The 24,038-nt window shown below is 41.0% G+C and overlaps 1 protein-coding gene across 7 annotated transcripts in view; it reads left to right on the top strand.

Moving 5' to 3' along the window:
• The window catches only part of LOC127573482 (inactive rhomboid protein 1-like), a 268,766-nt gene that overhangs the window by 89,020 nt on the left and 155,708 nt on the right, over nt 1-24,038 (top strand). For 6 of the 7 annotated variants that reach the window (XM_052021748.1, XM_052021747.1, XM_052021746.1 and 3 more), the window contains exon 3: nt 19,765-19,844. The exons of the other annotated variant lie outside the window; for it this stretch is intronic. The gene's annotated coding sequence lies outside the window, so the exon portion shown is untranslated. The remainder of the gene's footprint in view (nt 1-19,764; nt 19,845-24,038) is intronic. 7 annotated transcript variants of the gene reach the window in all.

Here is a 24,038-nt window from a genome sequence, read left to right as displayed (position 1 = left end):
TGCTATTTACTTTGGCACATTAGAAGATGTGGAGTGAGGGGCTTGAATCTGGTGTAACTGTTGGACAGATGCTGGCACTTAAATCAGTGACCTCTTATTGATTCCAATGGCTTCTGAAGTTAGAGGAGTTGCTCTCTTGAAGTACCTCATTGGGTGCCAGTACAGTTTGTGATATGCCTACCGGTATCTGCAGATGTGGCTACGGTGGGATGAGTTGCTGGCTCCCTTTTCAATAAATGCTAATACTCCATTCTTCCGGTCAGTCATATTTATAAGAAGGCTGAGTGAAAACCATATCGTTGTCCAAAAATGGAGACATTCAGACCTGGACCTGAAGTAGATTGCTACCTCCTGTATAATTGCTTTGTGCACTAGTTTGTGCTTTCACCAGAGTAGAGGTGCAGGAAGTCCTCAGGCCTGTTATAATTGCCACTTTTGTGCTAGAGGTACAGTAGGAATCTGCTAGATGAGCACCAAATAGAATTGATGAAATTAAAAATAAACTGCAAAATAATGGAGAGCAGGTTTTGGAACCTACCATTTAATTTACTTATAACAAATGTTACAAAGATGTATGCTCTGGTGCTAAATTGGTGTATATTTAGCCAGGTCAGCAGAATTGGAAGCATCATCTCTTTCGCCTGGAATCGTTGAGTTGTATGGCACAGAAACAGGCCTTTGGCCCATGTCCATGCTGCCCATTGTACCTCTTTACATTGATCCCACTTATCCATGTCATATCCATGCCTTGGCACTATCATCAGGATTGCACTGGAGAAGGAATTGAGCATTCAGTAGCTTCCCCACCTTTTTAATGGACTTTCATTTGGGATCGTTGATAAGAAAAAAACTGTTGCAAGTTCAATAAAAGTGTTCCTTCCTGTCCTCTAGTTTGCTGTTAATGCCAGTAATCTTCGACAACCTGAATGAAAGCTGATGTTTCTTTGGGATACTGTTTAAGTGGATGAATGGTGGTAAAGAAAGGAATGTTATTCCACTCCTTGTGAGTGATCACAGCTTTAAAAATAAACACTTCAAAAGTTTTAACTCTCCTCGTTAATTGCTTCTATCTGATGATAAGCGTGTTGAATTTTGAATTGTTCCCCCAGCATCAAAAAATGTGGTTAAGCACACAAGAGCAAGCTAATTAGCAAACACACATTTACTCTATCGGATATATTCCCTTTTTGTCTTGCTGACATTTTCCTGCTACCCAGATGATCAATTCTCTCTTGGGTCTGAAGTGTTCCTCATCTGATACATAACTATTTCTCTTAACACACATGCTGCCTGACCTGCTTAGTTCCCCCCCCCGACCCCCCCCCAACGTTTATCATTTCCTGAGACGCAGATGCTGGAATCTGGAGTAACAGTGCTGGAGGAACTCAGCAGGTCAGGCAGCATCTATGGAGGGAAATAAACAGTTGACGCTTTGGGCCGAGACAGTTCATCAGGACTGGAAAGGAAGAGGGTAGAAGCCAGAATCTATCATTTCCTGTTTTTTTAAAATATAATGTTGGCTCAGTTTTTATCTTACTCTGGTATATGTAACCTGCTGGGCAGGTCCCACTACCTTGCCATTAAGAAATCATTACACAGACTTGTAAGCTTAATGTGTGCTGATAACTGTTACCATTAAGCCATTTCAACTCAACCTATCACAGACTGTTCTACATCATCTCTCCCACTGAAAACTAACTTGCATCACTCTTTCCAGCTCTTAAGGGTTGCAGACTTGAAATGTTAATGGTTTCTCTTTCCATAGCTGCTTCATGACCTGCGTTTTCCAGTATCTTTTGTTTTTGTTTCAGGTTACCAGCATCTGCAGTCGTCTTGATTTCTACTAACTTGTTTGCCATAACATCAGACATTGATTACTGCAGTTCCTGAGTCATCTATTTTTTTTTTGTTTCAAAAATAAACTTTATTCCTAATTTACAGAAGAATAAACAGTGCAAAGCTCTTTACATGCTGAGTGTCATTTTGTCAATACACTTGGTAGTGTTAGCACATCCTTGTACATGGTGCCATTGCCATTCATGTGGCCCACTGGAGTGACACACTTTCACTGTGGCACCATGATGTGATGAACTAAGAGAAATTGGTTCCTTGGGCAGCGGGGGACTAGCAGAAAGAAGGGGCTCCTTCAATCAACCACCCAATGTGACAGTGAGCTCTGGTGCTAAATTTGACCCTGTTTTGACCTAACAACAAGGGGAATGTTAAATTTTGTTTGCATTTAATGAACTATTATAAATCCCCTTGGCTGATATAAAAGCTTATTTAAACAAAAACTGGCCTTCTCTAATAATCAGGCAAGTTCCCTACTAGAGTACTTGAAGTGATTCTCATTACTTAAACAACTGTGCAGAATTGTTAAGTTGCTTTAATGTGGTGAAAATACGAGCAGCTAGGCCACATGGAACTATCTGCATTAAAAGGTTATTACGTTTTTCAAAAACTCTATAAAATTAGTTTGCCTGTCCTATTTAAATGTTGACTGATCTATGTTTTCACTTCTACAATTTCAGCTTTCCATCCATTGCAATTTTCGTCTTGCCTGTACTGTTCAAAGAGTCAGTCCTTCAGATTTAGTGGTCTTGTTGTTTCATTTGCAAACCCTTTTTTAATCTGTGCCTGGGAACAAAGTCCTCTGGCATTTGTGACTCAATGTAGATTCTATGGGAATGAACAGTCAAACTTGTATTTTTTTTAAAAAAATGGTGAGCATGTGCTTTTGTAAATGGAGAGAAAGGGTTGCCAAACTCTGCATAAGGTTCATGTCTTTTCAAAGGAGACCACAAACCTGCAGACATTCAGCAAGTTTAACCACAGAAAACAGCTGCAGGATTTTTTTTATATCCAGATGATGATGGGCGAACTTCCAATTAACCTTGATAACTGTACAAGGCAGGGTTTCCTTCCCATTTCTTCACATGAGACCCAAGTAGATCAGCCTGACCAAAATGGGTTCTGTGGTTTGGTGCTCACCATTTGGTGCAGAAGGGTGCATGGCATCTTTGGAAAATTCTCTAGATAGAAGAAATTAGTAGAAGTTACACAAGTATAAAAGATGAGCTGAGGAAGTAGTAAAGTTCTATTTTGGTTTAAGCACAAATTTTAAACTCTGACCTCCAATGAGTAAGAGTGACTTGAAAATTGATTTAACTGAGTGAAATGTAGATCCATGATGGCTTATATTAGTTTGAAGTAGGATCTTTATCCTTGGCTCTGCACTTCAGTGTAATCTTAGAGGATGAGTTTTCAAATTAGCTCAGTATGTGAAACAACAAACCTGTTTGCATATCCCATAATATGGGAAGTAAAGCTCAACTTCCCAATGTTTCTAGGGACGAGGCTGTGTATGCCTGCCTAAATTGGTTGCTCACTGATGCACTGTCAAATAAGTGCCCATTCTCCATCTAATCCAATAATGTGGATTTGCTTTAAACAGTTTAAATCATCCTTGATCCTTCTAATATTTAACAACCAGTGCTAAACTTGGCTGATTTTAATTCATAAGCAGGCATTTTTGTTATTCCTTGCTCATTTGAAGTGGTTCACAGCTACAAAGCAAGAAAGGCAAGGTAAAATAATGTGCAAGTCTTTTTGCTTTCTGTCGAAGTTAGAATTGCTTCATTCAACTAAGTGTTGTGTTTTGTGCCAATGGTTGATAAGATCTAGAGAGTACATAACTCCAGGGAGCAATATAGATGGGAAGGTGCTGTATTTTCCAGTCCATTTTTTTTTGATTGGGATGGGAATAGGAACACTGCAGTCAGAACTGAAGAAGGTTCATTGACCTGAAAAATTAAGTCTGTTTCTCTTTCTCTCCAGATGCTGCCTGACCTGAGTATTTCCAGCACTTTGCTGGAAGTATGAAACAAAAACAAATCTAGTAGCTTGCTTTTGAATGATATGGGTTAGGTGACACTAAAGGATGAGCATGATCTTATTTAATGGTGTATAAGCAAGGAGCAGTAGGCCAGTTGGCCCCTCTAGTTTGTGTTCTAATTTCTGTCACCATTTGGCAAGGGTATAAGTACAAGTGTGCTCAAGACTGTTTGGTAGGAGCTGCACAAGCAAATGTTGTTTGAGGATATCACTGAATTATCTGTATCTTTAAGATTGGTCTGGCCTTTTGTAGCTGATGCATGCAGAAGAATGGACAATTGAGAGAGGCAGCAACATACCAAATGCGGGAGGAACTCAGTGGTCGTAGATGCTGCCTGACCCGCTGAGTTTCTCCAGTGTTTTGTGTGTTGCTCCAGATTCCTGCATCTGCAGCCTCTCATGTCTTCAACTGAGAGAGGTACTTGAACATCTGAGATTTAGAAGATAGCTGGTAGGAAAGAATTTTTATCTGGTGAATTCCAGTGTAATATCTTCAATTGCAATTCTGTTTTCAGTAAGTTGTTTGTATACTTCATCTTTTGACATAATGTAGCATCTTTTAAGGCATTTTTTTGAAGTCGACTCTTTGCAAGTAAAGCTTCACACAATTTTTCTTCCAGCGCTGTTTCCAAAGCAAAATTTATGGAGGTGATCCTTGTTCTACAGGGTCAGTATATGTGTGTCCTAGATGTCATCTTTGTTTAGTGATGGCATTTTGGATGAGGGTGAACTAAACTTTATGGCTGAGACACTGTTCATGTGTAAATTAGTTTTTCAGTGTGTGGGAAAAGTCCAAATAACAAACAGGCTTCAATAAGTGAATGGGTCCAGTGTGTTTTTGGCATGGAAGCATCCGTGTCATAGAGATGAATACGATGCAAGAATCCTTTTAACCCTAGTTGTATTGGTCATAACAGAAGTAAGATCTGTAAAAACTTACCTCTAACAACAATTATTAGAATTATTTCATGGGGGTAATGGATATTTTTGATTTGATTTTAAAACTGTTTGGCAATGTTGAAGGTATCAATAGCAACTGAGTTGTTCTGACAGTTGCCATGATTGTGGGATTTCTCAGCATTTTATTTTTTTGCTCACTGCTCAGCAGATTATAGACTGTGATTACCCGAAGTTAATCCAAGTACTTTTTGCTAATGTTTAAAAGGTGGTGCTTGTGTTGGCTTTGAACCTCTGACAATGTTCTCAGCTTCTGAAATAAGAGCACTAGTTCTGTTGAACAACTTGTGTTAAAAGCTGCAAATATTTCCACTTGTGTTGTGTCAGACAACTGGAAAAGAAAAATAGAAAAATCATGTACTCACAGTTACCGTGTCATCATCCAGCCTCTCATCTGACTCATCCTGTCCAGTAACAGTGGATTTGTGGAACAGCTTTTCTAAGGTATTTGGGCCATGAAAACTGCAAATGGTTTCCTATTCAGCTCTTGGAATTTAATCTGTCGATTCCTGACTTGCAGCCATTATTCACACTGCCCGATCTTCAACAGCTTTGAAAAGCACAGTTTCTTCAATTGGCAACATGTGAAGCTACAAATAGAAAAACTGCACTCCAAGTGTTTCTTCCTTCTCTTTGGCTCTGGTGCCTTTCCAATACCCATCTCGTTTGCACATAACAAAAGTAAGATTCTATTGGTTCCTTCACTCCAGAGTGAAATATGGGAGTGTTTGGAGCCAAGGTTGTCTCATCAATTCAGTTACCAGTTGGCCACATTTCAAGATGATTGGTCAGACCATTGGGGGTAGAAGCAAATGGCAGCTCACATGTTAGAAGTATTGATGTGTGTCAGACCTTAGAATCTCCTTATTTTTAAAAATTAGAATATGATAAAACCTGTGAGTTATCTTTTTAAAAAAAAGTGCTCTATTGAGAATAATGCAACGTGGTTTCTATTCCCAGCTGTGGAATGGACCACTGGTTCTCTGGTTTGCCTCACTCAAACATGAAAGGATGTAAACTCCCAACTGTGCTGCTGTTGATCTGCTGGCAATTGATTGCCATTTGAATTTCACTTAATGGGGCCCACGTTCAGTACAGGCGGCCATTTGCAGCTGCTGCCTGCAGGCATGTACTGGCTCCAATGGCACATCTGGTATGATTTTGGGAGTCTAGCATTTGCATAGACTGATGGGGAGACAGAGTAGGTGCAAGAAGCACACCTCACCCCTCCCATCACTATTGGATATTTGCAGTTACACCTTTGTGAAGACCAAATTGATTTACCTCTGCTTCCAGGATGCTGTGCTTCTATTTTTAAACAAACCAACCTAAAGCTCCATTCTGTTTTATGTTCTATATTCCATCTAATATGAAACTTGGTGTCATTTGTATGGTTTATAGTTGATGTAAAAGTAACTTGAGTGACAATGGGAAGGATGGGCTAGGTCACTTTAAAAAGTAAGTTACCTGTTTAAGATGGATGAGATGCATTGTTTTTCCTTTATGGTTTGTGCATCTTTGGAAATTCCTCCAGGATGGTGGAAACAAAATCTTCGAATATTTTTAAGGCAGAAGTGAATTATTTATAGATAAGGGGATGAGAGGTTACTGGAGAGGGGCAGGAATGCAGAGTTGAGATTACAGTCAGATCAACTGTGATCTCGTTGAATGGGGATATAGGTTCAGGAGGGCTAAGTGGCCTGTTTCCTGCTCCTGCTTTGTATTATGGTAGCATTAATAAAAATATTGCCACAGGAATTGACAACGCATTCATTCACCTTGTAATCATTTGAGTGAGGTCAATTTTATGGAAAGTTGTGTGTGTGACTACAAATTGAGGGGAAAGGTCCACGGAAGTGTGTGATTTTTAACTAATCCAGCCAGTTAATTATTAAGAGATTTAGATGAGAAATATTTCCCTGCATTTTATTTCATTAAATAAAGATCTAATTCTGTCTATTTTGTTCTTCTGTGTGATTGTTGAAAGGCCAAAATGTCATCTAAATGTTATTGGTTCTACAGTGAGAGCATCTCCTGTTTTGCACATCCTGATGCAGGGTTTTGACCCAAAACATCGATTCCTTTCCGGCCACTGAGGCTGCTTTACCCGCTGAGTTCCTCCAGTAGATTGTTTGTTGCTCTAGATTCCAACATCTGCAGTCTCTTGTCTCCTATTTTAAACTTTCTACTAATGATGTTTCCTACATGGCAAATTAGCATTGATGTGACTGCAATGTTCTGACGTTGCTGGAGACATTGGCAGCCACATCCTATTTTAGATTTATAATGAGTTAACAAAGGCAAGACCACACTGCAAAGCATGAGATGCATTCCAGGAAATTCATCAGCCTGATTAGTTTCAGGCTTCATCGGGAACTGAATCTGGCCAAAGCTTCCCAAAAGGGCGACAACACTACATTAATTAACCTCAAACATGTATCCTGCTGGGCTGAGAACTAGATTGGGTAATGCTTCTTCGAAGTCTGGCTGGGTTGTGGATGAATTAAAGGATTTCCTTAGTATTTTCCTAGTAACTGATATTGTGGTTAAGATGTAAAGACATCTATTAGAAGACTGCAGTAGCTTCTCCATCTGTATTTGAGATATATTTATTAGTCACATGTACATCAAAACACATTGAAATACATCTTTTTGTGTAGTGTGTTCTGGGGGCTGCCCACAAGTGTTGCCATGCTTCTGGCGCCAACATAGCATGCCCACAACTTCCTAATCCGTACATCTTTGGAATGTGGGAGGAAACTGGAGCACCCAGAGGAAACCCACGCAGACACGGGGAGAACATACAAACTCCTTACGGACAGTGGCCGGATTTGAACCCAGATCGCTGAAGCTGTAAAGCATTATGCTAACCGCTACACTACCATGCCTGCCCATAAAACTATTGGAGAATGTGGGCATCAAACCTGCTACCTCTTGCATGCTAATCGAGCGGTCTACCATTTGAGCAAATCAGCAATAACCCTATATCTCCCAGATATTGCTTGTAAATATGAGAGTTTCTAGACCAGACTGCTCCCACTTAAAATGCCAGTAAGTTTTCAGACACCTGTTACAAGCTTACCTGCCAAACTCTTCTGTGATGACACAGCTGCACTGCACTGCACTGCACTGCTGGGCTTCCCACTGAATCAAATGCAGACTCGGAGCCTTTTGAGATTCCCCAGCATATATCCTGGGGAATAGAACAGGGAAAAGCTGAAAACACTCAGCATGTCAGGCAGCACCTGTGGAAAGAGAAACAGTTAATCTTTCAGCTTGATCACCCTTCTGAAGAACTGAGAAAGGAAAAAGACAAGTTAGTTTCAGAAATTAGTCTTGTTTCTGAACTAACTTATTTATCTCTCCCAGTTCTGATGATGGGCCTTTGACCTGAAGGGATAACTTTTATTTTACTATCTGCAGATGTTGCCTGATGTGAGAGGTTATAGCATTTTCAGTTTTTATTTTGGATTTCCAGCATCTGCAATTCTTCCCACCATTTACCCTAATGAATCTACTCTTGGATCCTGCTCCATGTTTGACCTACTACAGGTCTACCAGCCCTTGGGGATTGTAAGGCTATGGAAAAGAAGGAAATTGACACTTCAAATGTCAAATACATTAATTTAAAGTTGATTTTACTGGTTTATTTTTAACTTTTTTAAGGGAATTCAGTAATATTGAAAACCCTCAATGGTTGACACAGTAGGACTTATTGTGGGCTGCCCATGTCACTAGTATGCCAAGTGAGTCCCTGCCATAGTTGCTGCAACAGAGGGGGAATGGACACAAAGAGTCGGAGTGGAGGGGATAACCAGTATTGATCTCAACAGCTTGAAGCCTGGAAAGTTGTTACTCATTAACATTTGTCTTTTTCCTGCTTTAAACAATATGGGAAATGTCCGAGGTCTCACTGGAGCAACTTTAAGAGGCTGGAGTCGGAACAAGCCCTGGCATTTAGGGAAATGTCTGGGGAAAGAGTTTCAGAAAGCCCTGCAGATGTGGGGCAGGAGGAGGAGGGAACTGGCCAGTGGAAGCCTAAACCTGCCCCAGAATGACACACCATGGCTGGATCCCACAGGGAACTTGTAGTAATGAAAACTCTTGCCCTCTTCAACCTTGTAACTCTGCTTCCTGCTCAGATGGTCCTGTGCAGATCCCTGGATAATGTAACATTCAGGCCCTGATGAGGCAATTGGTGAACAATCTGCACATTTAAAGAACCCTGCCAATTTTCAGCAGGTGACCTTCCCACCTGATTATTCAAACAGGTTAAAATTGGAATTGAGTCCAAGTGGTGCCCAAGTAAGTCTGGTGAGAAGGTTTGAAATCATCTGTCCCCGATTTCCACTGTCTACAGTTTCTAACTCTGCACAGGTCAAAATATTTGGTATCCAGAATTGAGCAATACAAGCAGAGAAGTTCTTGGAGATGCAAGAGACTACAGATGCTGGAATTTGGAGCAACAAACAATGTGCTGGAGGAACTCAGCGGGTCATGCAGCATCTGTGGGAGGAAAGAAATTGTCGACGTTTGAGATTGACTTGATATGTCAACAATTTATTTCCTCCCACAGATGCTGCATGACCTGCTGAGTTCCTCCAGTACATTGTTTGTTGCTCTAGAGAAGTTCCATGTGTTTGTTTGTGTGCTTTGAAATTGCAGAAATAACTGGTAAGGAAAACTGGGACACGGTATGTGGTATATTAACAGACTGATTTGATGAAGAGATTGTTATTTTTCCAACTGTGGACATTGTTGTTTGTGATGTGCACTTATGACGTTATTGCATCACAGAAGCATCTAAAACATTTCTCGTGTAATGGTAGAGTGATTAGAAAATAGTCATTAAGACAAAATGGAATAATAGGGAAGGGTGAACAAGGTCCATTTTAATAAAGTTGTGGAGAAAGAGCAATGTGGTAATAAAAACAATTCCAATTCTTTTTTTAATTTCAATTTCCAGCACCTTTTGTTTTTGATGCAGATTGGTAGTTATGGAGGGTGTAGTGTTGGGCCAACTGTGGCCAATGCAGAAAGTGCAGAGGATTCTATCATGCTACTGATCTGTGCCTTGTCTTTTGTGGAGAAGTTTTTGAGGGTCATGAGGTTCATCACTTACTGCTGAATATCCAGCCTCTGACCTGGTCTCGCAGCGATGGCAATCGTATGGCTGGTTCACAGGAGTATTAGTCGAATGTAATCCCAACCCTCCAGAATGTGTGTGTCATTGTGAGGTTTGAGAATGTTTGAGAAGGTCATTACCTGGCACCATGTATCACATGTAACTTGTTGCTAACCAACCCAAGGCTGAAAAATTATCTGGATCTTGTTGTATTTTGGGCATGAACTTTGTTATCTGAAGAACTGTGAATGAAGTTGAGTACTACAATCAGTGGACACATTTTCTTGATCTTGTAATTGAAGTTTTGGTCATTAGCAAAGTTGCTTGCAGAAAGTTGGACCTAGGTTGCTGCCTGGAGAAAATCCAGCAGCAATGTTCTGTTGGAATGATCGGTCTCCAACATCTACACCTGCCTTTCTCTAACCGTTGGAGTCTACCTGGAACTCATAAATGTCAATTTTACTTGGGCTCCTTGAAGCCTCCCTCAAATGTTGCCTCAATGTAAAGGGTGATCACACACCCTCCTAGAATTCACTACTTTTGTCCTTTGATCTTTGAGATCTTTAGAAGAGTGGTCCTCAAGGATTTGAGCAGGATCAGAGAGTCAATTAGTGTGCTTGGTGCCCACGTTGACAATTCATATCGCCGCTTTGATTGGGAAAAGATTGATTGGGAAAAGATTGATTGAACAGTAATGGTTGAATTTGTCTTGTTTTGAGGACAGGATATGATTGAACAATTTTTCACATTGGTGTTGTAGCTGGGCTAGAGTGCTGCTGGTTCTGGAATAAGGGCTTCAGGGACCATGATCTTTGCTGTACTTAGTGCATTTGCTGTGTTTTGAAGAGAGTCAAATTGGCCATAGGTTGGCTTCTGTAATGAAAAGGCTCAACCATTATCCAGGCAGTCTGAAGATGGTTGTGTCTTTTAGGTATCAGCACCTTTTAGTAATTTTCCCATCATTTTTGACTAGGTATACCAGGACTGTTGAGCTTATTACCAGCTTCAAGCAGGTAACTGATTAGTTGTCTGTAGCAAGCTTGTCTACCATGCATGAGTCCAGTACTTTCATTTCACCAGTCTTGCACCTCACTTTTGGGTATGACTTGTTTCTTTTAGCAGGGCCTTTTAAGCTGGCCTTTCTATAGGGCTGCAGAGGGTTTGAGGACTGGAAGACATGGTCTTGAGCTATCAAGTTGGCAATGAGATGTTTTGGCTTTTGAAGTTGAGAGGGGAACCAACGTTTGCTACAGGATGCAAGGTTTTGGATGTATTGTAGTTTTATGGAAGGATTGTGGGTGGTTGTGTATTGGAACAATTGAGTATACCTGTGAATGACAGTTTCTGCAGCAGATCAGTCAAGCTGAAGGCCTTGGGTAGAAGTTGGCAGCATTTATGTATCAGAATGAAAGCTCATTACAATAGGGCTGTTGGGTCTTGGATGGTCTGTTCCAAGATGAAGGGGAGGAGGATAGAACTGAAGGTGGCCACCATAAGTGTGTGAAATATTAAAGCAATATGTAATTGAAAATGGCAGAGTACAAGTACTTCAAAACTAGATTTAATTTAATGATTTATTCCATCAGAAGACTGCATTCTAATCACTGAGTTTCCTCTCTTCAATACACATTCCAAACTCTGACCCTGGCTTGCATGTTTGTATTGCTTGTGGAACCTTTCTGGGGAACTTGTGGAAATAGCTGTTTTCGGCTGCGTGCTGCTGCTTGGAATGAGGTGGTACCAGGAAACACATCACCGTAACCTACCTTGTGAATTTCTGCAGGACTCTACAGCCCTCGATGTTTTCTGCAGAAGCAGAGGAATACTGCGAGCTACTCCATATTTTTCCTTTCAATTTATGTCTGCCCTTGTATATATTTGTCTCTTGCATGTGTTTAAAACACATTTCCCTGACCTATTTTGGCAATGAACTCCAAGGATATTTAATGGAGTTTTTCCCCTGTAATACAATTTGTTTTCTACTGCGGGACTTGGCAATTTCTCTTTTTCCACCCTGTGGGATTAAGATGTGATGTCCTATTTTCAATGAATGGAGCATTCTTTATTTCCCTATGGAGGTTATGACAGTAGCTTCACAAACTGCACCACCTGAGATTCTCATTATTAGTTTTTATGGTTTGTTTCGTTTTTCTGAAGTGTTTGTAATTTGATTTTGTTTCCAAGACCATTAAGTCTCACTTGCTTGTGTGTTCAACCCCAGATGAACCAACTGACCCAGGCAGGCAGACTGTAGAATTCCACTGCAGTAAGCCACTTCCCATTTGCTCCCACTAAATGCAATCCCTGGTCCAAACATAACACTCCATGGGCTGCTTTTCCTGCATTAAGAGACATTATTGGGACAGCCCAGTTCCTGGAATAGTGTTTATTTGAAAATCAATGGCAAGTCCTGCATATTCTGTTAGAGTGCAGCTCTTGCTGTTTATGGACTTGCTGTTTAAGGGCAAATGCACGTTTTAAGTTGCTGCTTTAGTTTTATCAGAATATTGGTCAGGTGCTGGCAAAGTCCTAGACCTGAAACATTTAACTGTTTCCCTTTCCACAGATGCTGCCTAACTGAATGTTTCCTACATCTATATCGATAAGGGTGTTTAACATGACTGTAATGTTTAGAAATGAAGTGGGGATTGCTCTTCAAGGAAGGAAATTTGGCTACTTCAGATAAAAAGTAACTTCTGGGTCAAAAAATTTAATAATGTGCCCAAAATGCACCCCTAGTCAGTGTCGTCAAAGATGTTGTAATTTGGGTTCACCATTTTGTACTCTGCCTCTCGTGGAGAGGGTCCAGAGGAGGTTCACAAGAATGATCCCAGGAATGAAAGTTTAACCTGTGATGTCTTTGGGCCTGTACTCGATGGAGTTCAGAAGGATGGGGGTGAGTCTCACTGAAACTTACCAGATACTGAAAGACCTGAATAGAGTGGATGCGGAGAGGACATTTCCATAGTAGGAAAGTCTAGTATCCGAAGGCTCAGCCTCAGAATGAAGGGATGTCCCTTTAAAACTGAGATGAGGAGGAATTTCTTCAACCAGAGGATGGTGAATCTGTGGAATTTGTTGCCTCTGAGGACAGTGGAGGCCAAGTAATTGGGGTGTATTTAAGGCAGAGATTGATTGATTGGTTCTTGATTGGTAAGGGGGTTAAGGGTGGTGGGGAGAAGGCGGGAGAATGGGGTTGAAAACAAAATCAGCCATGATTTGAGTGGTGGAGCAGACTTGATGGGCTGAATGGCCTAATTCTGCTTCTATATCTTATGGTCTCAAAGATCAGTTCTGTGGATTCACTAGAATTGAACCTAGGGCAGAGTGTAGGGAACTACTGTGTTGTGCCACTGAATGGCTATTGTTCTGCAGGCCTTTGTCCTTACTGATTTAAGCAGTCAACATTCTAACTATCCTCAATCTGATTTCTTCTAGTAGAAATAACAGGATGCCTCTTAAGTCAAACAACTTCCTTTTTAGAAAGACTTTTGTTGGTTTAGGATCACTGAATGATACTTAAGCTGTTATAATATTTGAATAGAAATCCTGCCCTGAACTAAAACGTTCTTGCCAAACCTATGAGTTCTAAACTACATGACTGACTGGCTGTCTAATCAGTCTCTGTGATTAGTTATGGTTTGTTGGCTTCAGTTTATTTTATATAGTGTTATTAGAATTTAAACTTCATTGCATTTGAAATGTTTCTCATTTGCCTTCAAAAGTAAAAACAAATTAAACTATCCGTTACTGAGCAGGAAAATAAGCAGTAATTGAATTGGTATGCAGCAGTTTATTATAAAACTGTGTGGACAATTAAATTTTGTATAAAGCAAAATTGGAGGATAGTAACTCACTTCTGCAGAATGGGTTTACAAAATGGACAAGCTGGACAGATGATATTTAACACAAAATACCAGGCATATCTCATTTTGGTAGGATAAATTTAAACTTGTGTTACAACCTCAAGGGGGTGTAGGGGCAGTCATGGGAATTGCCATAAATCTAAAAGTGGCTAGAGAAGTTACAAAAGCACACTAGATCTTTAGCTTTATGAATATCTTTTAAGATGAAAAGAAACAAGGATGTGATGCTGATACTTTATAAATTGTTAGCTTACAGCTGGAGTATTGTCCATTTCTGGATTCTGCTCTTGAGGTAGGGTGGCAAACTTTGGAGTGTGGAGAGAAGATTTATTCCAATTATATCAGGAATGTGGGACTTCAGTTCTGATGAGAGACTGGAGAAGCAGCTACTGAGGCCCTAAGGTGAGCTTTGGTGGAAGTATTCAAATTGTGAAGTGTTTTAAGTGTAGGTGAGGCAAAATTTATTGTAGAAGGGTTGGTATTCTGATAATGCAGGTTTAATATAATTGGCAAAAGAACCAGAATCAATATGAAACACAATTCACAGGAGCTATGATCTAGCATGCAATGCCTCAAGGGATTGAAGTGGCAGATTCAATAATAACTGCAGTAGGGAATTGAATAAGTACTTAGAGGAAATAATTGCAGGATAAAAACTGGGAAATGAGACCACCGAAGTGGCAGAGGCACAATGGGTTAAATAACTTTCTACAGTGAAACGTACTAGGTTAAGGGTGCACTGGGATTGGGTTTAAGGCACACATTTTCTCATGCCTTGAGTTTATGCAGATGACTGCCCCTTTAACAAAAAATAGTGCTGGAAGAACTTGGCAGGTCAATCAACATTTGCGAAGGCAAAAGGAGTAAATTGACATTGAGTCGAGACCCTGCATCAGGATTGAGAGGGAAGAGGAAAGATTGCCAGCGTATCGCAGTGCTGCAGAGTTGGGGTGGTGTGGAATACAGACCACAAGACAAAGTCTGCTCCATGAGCTAAACTAATACTATTCCTATCTAGCCCCAATTTCTGGCCTTATCCCCATATCCCTTGATACCTTGACTAATTAGGTACCTATCAATCTCCTCCTTAAATGCCCCCAATGATTGGGCTTCCACAGCTGTACGTGGCAAGGAATTCCATAATTTCACTACCCTCTGGCTAAAGAAATTTCTCATTTCTGTTTTAAACTGGTACCCTCTAATTCTAAGATTGTGCCCTCTAGTCCTGGACTCACCCACTAGGGGAAGCAGCTTAACCACATCTACTCTGTCCAGTCCTTTCAACATTCTAAATGTTTCTGAGGTCCCCTCTCATTCTTCTGCACTCCAGTGAGTGCTGTCCAAGAGCCGACAAACACTCATCATATGTAAGCCCTTTCATTCTGGGAGTCATCCCCATAAATCTTTTCTGAACCCTCTCTAACATCAGTACATCCTTCCTAAGATAAGAGGCCCAAAACTGCACACAGTACTCCAAATGAGGCCTCACCAGTGCCCCATAGAGCCTCAAGAATACATACTTGCTTTTATATGTTATACCTCTCGAAATGAATGCTAACATAGCATTTGCTTTCTTTACCGCCGATCTGACCTGGTAGTTAACCTTTGGGGGTACTCGTGCAGGATACCCTAAGTCCCTTTGTACTTCTGTACTTTGAATTTTTTCCCCATCTAGATAATAATCTGCCCATTTATTTCTTTTTCCAAAGTGTACAACAGTGCATTTCTCAACATTAAATCTCATCTGCCATTTCATTGCCCATGCTCCTAAACTAAGTCTCTCTGCAACCTACCCGTTTCTTCAATACTCCCTACTCCTCCACCTATCTTGGTGTCGTCTGCAAACTTAGCCACAAAACCATTTACTCCATAATCCAAATCATTAATGTACAAAGTAAAAAGAAGCGGCCCCAACACCGACCCTGGCGGAACACCACTGGTAACCGGTAGCCAACCAGAACAGGATCCCTTTATTCCCACCCTTTGCTTTCTGCCTATCAGACAATGTTCCACCCATTCCAATATCCTACCTGTAATTCCATGAGCTCTCATCTTTTTAATCAGCCTCTTGTGTGGCACTTTGTCCAAGGCCTTTTGAAAGTCCAAATACACAACATTCACAGCCTTTCCCTTATCCACCCTACCTGAGATTTCCTAAAAAAAAACTCCAGTAGGTTGGTCAGGCAGGATCTTCCCTTCATGAAACCATGCTGGCTTGGGCCCATCTTGCCTTGCACCTCTAGGTATTCCATAACTTCATCCTTGAGGATCGATTCCAATAACTTTCCCACCACCGATGTCAGACTAATAGGTCTGTAATTTCCTTTATGCTGCGTCCCACCCTTCTTATACAGTGGAACTACATTTGCGACCTTCTAGTCCTCCGGAACCATGCTGGAGTCTATTGATTCCTGGAAAATTATCACCAATGCCTCTGCAATTTCTGAAGCCAGCTCCTTCACAACCCAGGGGTCCACCTCATCTGGTCCGGGAGACTTATCTGTCTTTAGTCCGTTTAGCTCCTCGAGCACCTTCTCTCTAGTAATCTTAACTGAATTCAGTTCTGTCCCCTGAGACCCCTGACTATCTGGTATATTGCTGATGTCCTCCACAGTGAAGATCAATGCAAAATACTCATTTAGTTCCTCTGTCATCTCTTTGTTATCCATTATAATCTCTCCCGCACAGTTTTCAATTGGTCCTATATCAACCAGTGTCTCTCTTTTACTCTTAGTATATTTAAAAAAAAAACTCTTGGTATCTTTTTGAATGTTATCTGCCAACTTCCTTTCATAATTCATCTTTCCTAATGACCTTCTTAGTTTCTTTCTGCAAGTTTTTAGAAGTTACCCAGTGTTCTGTTTTCCCACTAATTTTTGCTTCTTTGTATGCCCTCCCTTTTGCTTTTATTTTAACCTTCACCTCTCTCGTTATCCACATTTGTGCCATTTTTCCATTCATAACCTTTTTTCTTGGAATTTATCTATCCTGCATTTTCCTTATTTCTTGTAGAAATTCCATCCGTTTCTGCTCCGCCATCCCTCCAACTAGCTTACTTTTCCAATCAATTTGGGCCAGCTCCTCTCTTATGCCACTGTAATTTCCTTTGTTCCACTGAAATATTGACACATCTGATATCAGCTTCTCCTTTTCAAATTTGAAACTGAACTCAATCATATTGTGATCGCTAGTTCCTAATGGTTCCTTTACCTTTAGTTCCCTAATCACCTCCAGTTCATTACACAGCACCCAATCCAAAACAGCTGATCCCCTGGTGGGCTCATCAAGTTGCTCCAAAAAGCCATCCCGTAGACACTCCACAAACTCGCTCTCCTGAGATCCACCGCCTTCCTGGCTTTCCCAATCCACCGCCTTCCTGGCTTTCCCAATCCACCGCCTTCCTGGCTTTCCCAATCCACCTTCATGTTAAAATCCCCCAGGCTAGTAGGTGATAGGTGGAACCAGATGGGGAGGGGATGATGGGCAGATGATACCAGGTGGGTGAAGGGGAATGGAAAAGTTAAAGGGAGAAGAAAACTTTGGGGATGTGCAAGGATGTGTGGGCGGACAATGCCAGGGTTACGGGTTACCCTGAAATCGGAAAAGTCAATGTTCACACCATTGGGTTATAAGCTACCCAAGAAAAATATCAGGTGTTCTTCCAATTTGCGTATGGCCTCTCCATAGCAATGAAGGAAGCATAGGACAGGGCAGCGTGGGAGTGGGAAAGAACGTGAAAATGACATGCAACCAGAAGCTTGATGTCTATTGCAGACAGAGCAATGGGTACTTCATTAAATGGTCATCTAGTCCACACTTGGTTTCAGAGCAGGCTATGGCGTGAGCACCAAATGCAGTAGACCATGTTGGAAGAGCTGCCTTTCCTGGGAGGGCAGGTTAGGTTCTTGGATGGTGGTAAGGAAGAAGTGAAGGGACAGATGTTATACCTCCTGTATTAGGGGACGGGGAGGGGTGCCTGGGGAGGGACCAGGGTATCACTAAGAAAGTGGTCCCTGTGGAAAGCAGGAAGGTTGGGGGGGGGGTGCGTGGGGGGGGGGGGGAGAGAAGGGAAGCTCGGTGGTGGGATCACTTCATACTACTACCCCTTAAATCCATTTTTTTCCCAAGGTGTTGACATGACAGACTGCTTCCTGTGCTATATCATTCTTTGAAGAATGTTGATAAAGCTGGACTGAAAGATGGTGCTAAAGAGGTGAACGTTGCTGGCTGGATAACTCAAAGCAGCCGCTTCACATTTGTACCTTTTTTATCTTGCCATAAGGAAGAATGGGAGAAAGCCATTATAGTGATTTGGCATTGCAGTTCAAGTAGCTGTATTTTGGGGTGAGTGGATCTGGAGTGTATGTCTCTGCTGGCAAAACTAAGTTGGACTGTCAGATCATTGAGAAGGTGGCATAAAGCAAGAGAGGGATGAGGGCAGAAATGAGGATTCTCCAGAAACCTTGAGAATGAGTCAGAAGATGAGCCATGAAGTGCAACATTGAGTAAATTGAGAGGAAACTGCATCCATAATGAAATATCCTGTTGTGCAATCACTGACTCACTAATGTGAGCAGGAGAATGGATGATTTGAAAGCTGAAACATTAATCATGGATTAGACAAGCACACTCAATGTATTAAATGGCATTGATAAAAGGTGTAAATGTGAAGGGTGTTGGGGGGGGGGGGGGAAAGGAGAGGGTGAAAACTAGTCAACTCGAGTCGAAACCCATTGAGTAAAAGACACAGAGCATGAGATCGTAAGTTTGGAGCAACACACACAAAAACATGTGTAAGTTGATGCTGCTTGGTCTGCTGAGTTCCTCCAGCATTTTGTGTGTTGCTCCAAATTCCAGCATCTGCAGAATTTCTTGTCACATTAAGTCTGGAGACTATGTGGGCCGATAAATCTTGTTCAGATTGAGACCAATGAGTTACTCAACCAACATCACAGAGTGGAGGTGAAACTTTATCAAGAAAAGCTAGCAGCTACTTTGAGAGAGGTGGTTCTTTGCTCATCAGGACATGAGCAGAACGGAAAACAAGACCAACATGAGGCAAATTTTACAATGAGTCCAAAAGTAGTATTTTGCAGGAAGGTTGCACTTGATACTGCTCTTTAAAGTACTTGGGTGCTCCAAGAGTTCATGAAGGTACAGCCAGCGTTATGTTGATTTACTGTGCTTCAGACTGTAATCAAGATTGCAGATGCAGTCAGCAAAATACAAGGTGGCTGGTCTTTAACATGATACCAGATATGACACAAGTTTAAGATAAGAAACCTAATGCAATTGAATATGACATAGATGAGGTCTGTTTCTTAGGATGGAAATGTCAAATACTAAATGGCATAAATTTAAAGTGGGGGGGGGGGGGTGGGAGGAGGTTTAAAGGGGATTTGCGAGTTTTTGTTTACGCAGTAGTAGGTGCCTGGAATGCACTATCAGGGAAGTGGTAGAGCAGATACAACAGTAACATTTGAGGTATTTAGGCAGTTAGGGGTGGAGGGATATGTACCATGTGCAGGCTGATGGGATTGATTTAAATTAGCATCATGGTCGCCGCAGACATCATGGGCCAAATGGCCTATTCCTGTGCTGTACTGTTCTATGTAATGGATACAACTTGCTGTGCAAGCATATTTAGGAGTCAGACATATAAAAACAGCAGAATGTATTTAAATAACATACACTAATAGGACAGAATTCCCCACAATTAGCCCCAGCAAGGCTGTAAAGTTAGAGGCTATATTGAGTTTGATCCATATTCCACACCTTAGATGATGTGATTTCCGACTGGAATTCTAATGTCTGAAAAAATGGTTTGCATTTCGCAACTTCTGAATGTTGCATTGATGGGCCGCAGTGTTTCATTCGCCTTATCTTACTCTTTTTTCTTTCATGTTACTTTTGTTTCTTCAGCATTTATCCTTTATCTTGCCTGAGAAGGTCTGGAATAGTTTTAAACGTGGAGACTTCACCTGAAATCCACAGTTCCACAGGTATGACATGTTAATTTTTCATGGCCCTTCCAAGTTTGTACTCTTTCCAAAATAAAGCACTCTGCTGGTTTGGTCAGTTATTGAATTGGTTTCGAATCATGAAGTGCATGTAGAAGTGTAGTTTGGTCCCCAGTCTGTATTGAATTAACTAATTTTAGCAAATATATCTCTGGGGCTCTACAGTTACTTCAGTGTTTTTATTCTAAGGAATGGAAAAAGTAATACTGGTTATAGTTACTGGAAATATATGGGCTGAATTGAGCTTTTCAAAGTTGCTCGAAACAGCCAATAATTAATCAGATACCCACTTAGTACTCCTTTACTAGAAGAGTGTGGAACAGCTGCTAGTTCATCAGTACCTATTTTGTTCAATGCTGAAGACCTTCAGGTAGGGTAAGTTTGTACTCCATACTCCCAACTCTTAAGAAAAGTAGAAAATCCAGAAGTGCTTTATTAAATTAGCAGCCTCAATGTATTGGTGCCTCATTCACGTTTTAGGACAGTTGATAATACTTGGTATTACATGAATGGCTTTTCTTTCCAATCTGATTTCATATAAAAAGTGAGCAAACTCATCTCAACTTTATCCAGCCAAGTAACTGTCTAAATTGCAGCATGACATAAAACTGAACTACTTCATGCTTGGAGGTGGCATTGCATTTTATTTTTGAAGTTATTCACATAATACTAACAATTTTCTTAAATTTGCACTTTCAGATAAGATGACTCTGTAATGGCTTTTTTAAAAATAAAGACGTCTTCAATGTGCATTTTAAGCACTTAAATATAACTCTTGAAAAGGCAAAAATGTATCCAAGCAAAAGGAAAAAAAAGAATTTAATACTGGGTTACTTTTTAGGACTGTAGCAATGGCAACTTTGAATGGGGTAGATGCAATGGGACTGTTTCAAATATATAGTTAAAATGAGGTTAATTTGAGCAACTTGTAGTTACAAGATTAATTGCAGTTGATACTTTAACCTATCTGCCTTAAACTGTTTGCCTACAAGTCTAGGGTCCTATCGATTGCAAAGCCATGGCTCACCACCTTCAGGAAAAGGGGAAATTCTCTTTGTTTTCCCTTGGGGAAACTGAAACCTAATGTTAATTTTATTCCTGGTCATCCCAATTAACAGCAGTTGCTGCCTCTTGAATGTATTAAACTTGTGATGTATTAACTTGCAAATTGCCAAGAGCAAAAAAAAATGCTTTATTTGCTGTTGCTAGCTTCTGCTGCCTTAACAAGGTTAGAGGTTTTGGGCAGAATTTCCAAGACTCCAGTGTACTGATTGGGCCTTGTACACATTGGCAATTTCTCAGTGTTAAATTTTCCTCTTAAAGGCAATAATTTTTTAACAAAATAAACTTTATTTATAATAAAAAAACTATATACAATAGTAAAACTGTGCAAACTTTTACATTTGTGTACAGATCAATTCTTAGTGTTACTGTTTATAAAAACCACAGCACCGATGCCACTCGTGTAGTTCCCTGGGATAATACCCCCATCCCATATTTACAATATTTCAGGGGCTTCCTCGCCTGACCCTGCCCCTCCCTCTCCTGTGGCAGAAGAACCCTAGACTGTCATCCTTCCCCACCGAGCCCTTGCGTTGGTTGCACCCAGCTTCAGTGCGTCCCTCAGCACGTACTCCTACAGCCTGGAATGTGCCAGTCGGCAGCATTCCCCTACGGACATCTCGCAGTGCTGGGAGACCAACAATTTTCGGGCAGACCAAAGGGCGTCTTTCACCGAGTTGATGACCTTCCTGCAGCAGTTGCTGTTCGTCTCTGTGTGCGTCCCCGGGAACTGCCCGTAGATCAGAGAATCCTCTGTTACGCAGCTGCTGGGGATGAAACATGACAAGAACCCTTGCATCTTTCGCCACACCCTCCTCAACAATTACTGGCAAAATAACTGACACTCCAATTGTGATGAGCCTTGTAATTCAGAAGTTCCATCCAATATATGGAGAGAGTATACTTCTAATATGTGGTGTTTTCAGTAAGTAGAAGGAACTAAAACGCTGTTGTGCCAAAATATTAAAACCTTGTGTTTAGTGCAAATATTCAATGCAAAATTACAATGTGATCAATTTTAAAGCTTGTGTAAATACTAGAATGAAATCCTAGATTCAAATATTTATAAAATGATTTTATGCATTATCATCACAGCAGCCATTCTCCTTTTAATCCTGGAGTCCTGCAGCAGGCAGTGCTTCTGTTTGAGTGCAGCTGGACCAGGGCACTAATATTTACTGGCCTGAAATTCCTGGAATAAGGAAGACAAGAAATGGGGCTTTGCCAGGCCAGGAATTTGAGGTAGAACCCAAATGTGTTGGGGATGTGGCGGATTTCAGATTGGTCCGAAGCAGTACCTGTTAATCTGGGTTAGTTAGCCAGATCGGCATCTAAAAAGACCAGTTATCAGAGGCTGCTAAATTGGGTGCACTTTCTGAGCTGTCTCCAATGTTCAGGAGAGTTTTTGTTGCTGTAACTGCATTTGCAATCAACACAGGCAGTACACCAGAGAAGGTGATTGTGGCTCTCAATACTTTTGTGATGCACTCATTTTAAGGATTCACAGGGAACTTCTGCCAGGTCAACCAGTTCCCTGTATCCTCCTGTCATCGATTCCCTTGTTACCAGGGCAGCTCGCCCTAGCAAGAGGCCCAGGCAGATAACTTGTGTAGATTTGCAAAGGTTGTGAAAAATTTGATGGGACCCTTGTAGCACTCAAAATATGAATATTCAAATATGCACGGGCCACGAAGCCTCCATTCCTAAGATTAGCAGGCCTTGGTGGAGATGGGCAGTCTCTGTCTTGCCTGACATTCACAGAACTAACATGTTTTGCCAACTTACTAATTCAGATCTCTTTCAACATTAGCAGTAGCATTAGAGTAACCATTTCTTTTCACAGCTGTGCTGCAAGAAAGCAATCTTGTAGGACAAGAATTGGAATCTCCTTCTATTAAGAAGCTATAACAAATTTTTCAGGTGACTGAATCTATGGGTTCCTGCAGTTTTCCTCCAGCACCACTTCATGAACTTTTGAAAGCAAAAATGTGCATATATATTAAACCAGGCGGAAAGGATTTTCAGTAAATACTAGGATGTCTGGGTGATGAGCATGGTGTCTATAATCAGCTCCATGAAAATTGCAGCAAGTGTTGTTCTTGGTGCTACTAATCCACTCCAATTTGACCTTCAGAATGCTGTTACTTTTGACTCTGCCTATCAAAGTGCACCTTTCTCTAAGCATTATGTAAAATCCTTGTGCATCAAAGCAGTCATGTGCTAATGATGGACTTCAAAATTGGTGGCACTGTTTGCTAGTCTTTAGGGTAGCATAAGGACTTGTTCAGGCAACTGATAAAGTGCTTTCCTAGGTTTCTGACATGTGGAAAGCTGTGCCGTTTCTCATGATTCACTAGTTCTGGAAGCAGGACTCCAGTGCCCAGTGAAGGAACAGATCCCCCTGAAATCAGATTTGTAAATTTCAGTGGGATCCTTGTCCTGTGTCTTTCAATAAGTGTCTCCATATGAAGGAATCTGAATCCCTCATTAAATTTCTATTTGTTCCCTTTTTCTGTCACTTTCTCCAGATGTTTATCCTGCATAGATACTGACACAAAACAATGCAATGACTCCTTCCAGAGGCACTCTTTGTGCCTCATGTAGCAGACTGTTGTTCATGCCTCATAGAATACTTTCCGGTCTGGCATATGCATTACTGTACTTTGAGCAGGGTTATTGCTGAGTACCTTTTGTCAAGCCCAGGTATGGCACACATATTCTTGAGACAGGATTGAATCTGAGACAGACGTGCTTAGTCTGATCAGCCATTCATTAAATAGACTCACTGACCAAGCTAAGTAGCTGACTTGTAGCTAATGTCTTTTCAGCACCGTACATACCCAAGTCATGAATTTAGGCATGTATTGCTGAAGTGCACTTAATTTTTCTTAGATCATATAAACTGCATAGTATTAAATAGTCTGGTTCTGTGAAATAATAGTTAGGACTCTTGGGCAAGTTCAAATTATGGTGATGTGAAACAGGGTGATATACGCAGACTATTAAGCAGACAAGTCTTTAGTACTATTTTACCCTTTGAAACTGTCCTTCACTCCACTCCCACCATCCACTCCACATACACACATTGTACTGTTTTTTGCTCCAAGTTCTTCC

The sequence above is a fragment of the Pristis pectinata genome, chromosome 8 (assembly GCF_009764475.1).
Source record: "Pristis pectinata isolate sPriPec2 chromosome 8, sPriPec2.1.pri, whole genome shotgun sequence".
NCBI lineage: Eukaryota > Metazoa > Chordata > Chondrichthyes > Rhinopristiformes > Pristidae > Pristis > Pristis pectinata.
The sequence above is the reverse complement of the archived record's forward strand: the minus strand, read 5'-3'. Positions and strand labels throughout refer to the sequence as shown.